The 4016-nt window shown below is 40.7% G+C and overlaps 1 pseudogene; it reads right to left on the bottom strand.

Moving 5' to 3' along the window:
• Positions 1–3003: 3003 nt before the first annotated feature.
• LOC129563924 (histone H2B pseudogene) lies at positions 3004–3541 on the bottom strand (annotated as a pseudogene).
• Between the last annotated feature and the right edge of the window lie 475 nt (positions 3542–4016).

The following is a 4016-nucleotide window of genomic DNA, read 5'->3' as shown; positions in this document are numbered from 1 at the left end:
GGATTGAAATCCCACAGAATGTTCTCTCTCTGCAGATGTACTAAATTAGAAATCAGTTTAAAATGAAAAGTAATAGGAAACCAGTTTCTTTAAAATTCATCAATACATTTATAGAAAAATGACATACGTAAAATTCAAATAAAATTTTTCAAGGGCCAAGAAAAAAACACAATAGAAAATATATGATCCTTAACATGAACTTCACATTCAAATGTCTTGAGGTAAAAGGAGATATCTTAGAGTTTATATTAGTAATAATCCTTTTCTAAATTGATGCAAGAGGCTGAAGATATGACCTGATCTGAGTTCACATTTTATCCCCATGATTAAAAAGAAATATGGAACCAAAAAAGAACTGGCAAACTATCACCATTCCTTCTCCCTTAATCTTCAGGCTGAATTTCATAGAAAAACTATATCTGTTCAGCCCTGGTCACTCAAACACACTTTCAGTCAATGGCTGTGGCTCACAGCTTGCTAGTTGACCATTGGCTGTACCAGTGGAGACAGGAGATTGAGCTACTTTCGCCGGACACTCTCCAATGGATGCAAAATTGCAGGTCATGGAAGCTTGTGTTTTAAAGAGCAAGTGATTCTCTGCTAGAAAAAAACATTGATTAGAAACATCTGTATGAATGTTTAATAGAATTTCAGAAACCAGGGGACTAGAAAAGTTAAATCTTTGTGAAAAGTTCCTTTTGCCATTCTATATATCAATCCCCGTTTATAAAATTACTTGCATGCTTAATCTGGCATATGTGTGATAAGTATAATATAGGTAGTGGATGGGTATATCTGTTTCTTCACTTTATCTATTGCATATCACACATGAAATACTTCTGAAGAATTCCATAATATACTTATGGGAGAATGAGAATAAAATGGGAAATGAAATTACTAGAACAATAATTTAGACATTATAGAACTCTATCATGTCTGACTGACTGGGCTCAAGGAAAGGCTAGAATTCTGCATTTTCTCTAGTTTTCTCTCATTGTTTGGCTGATACTGACATCCTTCACAGGTTTCTACATCCAAATCCAGGAGTACTGAGAATTTTTTTTTAATTTTGAAAATTTTTCTTTAAGTTTAGCTGAGTTACAATATTATATTAGTTCAGGTTTACAACAGTGTTTAATAATTTTATATATTAAGCTGTTCAAAGTTAGTACAAAAATAATTGCTATATTTCCCTTTGCTCTACAGTTTATTCTTACTAAGATTTCAAGAAAGTATAGTTTAAAATATGATGAAATACTGAATTCTAATGAAAATCGTAGAAAATTACAAAAGATTGAAATCATGTAGTGCATTCTCTCTTCAATGTTGTAGTAAGCTAGAAATTAATGGGAAAAAAAGGAATTGTAAAATCACCAACTACACTGAAAGTCACCTACATACCTACAGAAAAACAAAAGAACAGGTCAATGCACCGAGAAACACAAAGGATATTAAATTTAATAAATATTATTATAAGCATTAACACTCAAATTGCTAGAGTTAGAAGAAGAGTCCTCTGAATTCTCTGAGTTGCTGAACATCCTTCTCTTACTTTGATGCAAGGAACTAGAGACATGTCCCACTACCAGATCTGGATGGCTGTACTTAAATCACCATGGTTAAAAGCAACCACTTGAACAGAAAATCAACAAGAAAACCATCACAACTCCTTCCTAATCAATCTCCAAGGTGAAAATCACAGGAAAGCTGTTATTGGCTCATCGCTTGTCCCCCACCACACTTTGGTCCTATCATTTGGCTTACTGAGTTGCCAGTCCCATTGGCTGTTACTATGGAGACTGTGGCTACAGCTTCTGTCATTCAATGATCTCATCATCTGGGCAAAATTGCACTTAAGCCAAGATTTTTACATAAACCCCAAAAAGTTATAGGCTGTAAAAAAAAGGGGGGCGGAGGCCAATCCGAATTAGGTAGAATACTAATTTCAGAAGGTATGTTGATTGATTCCAGAAAATTAGATTTTCAAATTTTACACTGCAGTGGGGTCCTATGTAATTTATGTTTTTAACTGAATCCAGATTTCAGATATGTTGAAAGAGTAGGAATGGGTAATTATGATTTTTATATCTGCTGTGTAAATGCATGGTAAGTCATGTCTGACTCTTTGTGACCCTATGGACCACAGACCACCAGGCTACTCTGTCCATGTGATTCTCCAGGTAATACTGGAGTGGGTTGCCATGCCCTTCTCCAGGGGATCTTCCAGACCCAGGGATCAAACCTACCTCTCTTACATCTACCTGCATTGGCAGGAAGGTTCTTTACCACTAGCGCCACATGGGAAGGCTAATTTATATCTGCTTCTGCATTTTATGGATTCCTATACTCCAATACTTTGGCCACCTCATGCGAAGAGTTGACTCACTGGAAAAGACTCTGATGCTGGGAGGGATTGGGGGCGGGAGGAGACGGGGACAACAGAGAATGAGATGGCTGAATGGCATCACCGACTCGATGGACATGAGTTTGAGTGAACTCCGGGAGTTGGTGATGGACAGGGAGGCCTGGTGTGCTGTGATTCACGGGGTCGCAAAGAGTCAGACATGACTGAGCGACTGAACTGAACTGAACTGAACTGATACCGAACATAAAAATCTCTGAATGATACTCCTACATACAGGTGAGAGAATGACAATACGAAAGGTTGATGAAACTTTCATGGAAAGAATTTTGACCATAAAGAATTCCTAAACTGGCTGACAGAGTAACCATGGATAGAAATGACCTTTTAGGAAAGTGAGAAGATGCAATATGGTGAAGAAAAGTTCATGATTTTCCATAGAACAATTGACACTATAGACACATATTGATGAGGTTTATAATGCTTTCCTCAGTGTAGAAATGTTTTAACCATGGACAGTAGGGCACAGGGCGAGAACCCAGAGTGCATGTGATTGTTCAGTGCTACAGGTCTTTTCCTACCGAGTGAGTGGCTCTGAAAAAAGCCTATGGTTTGCAAAGTTCTGGTGGTCAGGGGTCAGCCTATCTGCTGGTGGTGTATTTGATGACCACTTTGGTGGCCTCTGACACGGCGTGCTTGCCCATCTCCCCAGGCAGTAAGTAGCAAGTGCACAGAGGTCTGGATCTCTCTGGAGGTGATGGTGCCGCACTTGTTGTTTCAGGCCAGGTGCCCAGCCTCTTTGGCTATGCCCTTGAACATAGTCATCACAAAGGAATTCATGATGTTCACGGCCTCCTGTGAGAGACTCAAGCCCATATGGACTTGCTTCAGCACCCTGGGGAAATAGCTGGCGAAGCTCTCAATGTTCTCAGAGGGGCAGCGACTGTGACGGCTGCTGCGGCTATAGCCGCAGCGGCCCTTTGGGGTCTTCTTTGCCTTAATTGGCTCCATTTCGAAGGGCTTGGCTTCGCAGAGCTTAGATTCTTCATTGCCCAGGTCTTCCTCAGACAGCTTAGACGATGACTCATCCATTTCAGACTCACCTTTCCCACAGCTCAGAAGGAAGTACAGGGTGGCTTCTGAGAGCTGGTGCCTGGCTTTATAAGCCCAGCCTACCATGGATCATGGCAAGGTCCATATATGATAAAATGACTTGCATTGGATAAAATTCAAGTCAGGGAGGCCAGTCACTCGGTCACCCCATGTCATGTGTCACTGAATGTCCCTCTCTCCCCTGTGGATAAATCACAGCAGGAACCTTTAAACTTTCTGTGACCTCTGCCAGAAACTCTTTGAACTATGTGACATGTAGGAAAGAGCTTCCCAGGTGGCACTTGTGTTAAAGATCTTGCCTGCCAGTGCAGGATATGTAAGAAATGTTAGTTCTATCCCTGGGTCAGGAAGATCACCTGGAGGAAGGCACGCAACCCGCTCCAGTATTCTTGTCTGGAGAATCCATGGACAGAGGAACCTGGCATGCTACCATCGATAGGGTTGCCAAGAGTCGGACAGGGCTGAAGCAACTTAGCAAGCAGGCCATGTAGGAAAGAGATTATAGAGTAGAGTTAGTCGCTCAGTTGTGTCCGACTCTTTG

The sequence above is a fragment of the Moschus berezovskii genome, chromosome X (genome assembly GCF_049115385.1).
Source record: "Moschus berezovskii isolate FMDL1 chromosome X, NW_MosBer_1.0, whole genome shotgun sequence".
In the NCBI taxonomy this organism is placed as follows: domain Eukaryota; kingdom Metazoa; phylum Chordata; class Mammalia; order Artiodactyla; family Moschidae; genus Moschus; species Moschus berezovskii.
The sequence above is the reverse complement of the archived record's forward strand: the minus strand, read 5'-3'. Positions and strand labels throughout refer to the sequence as shown.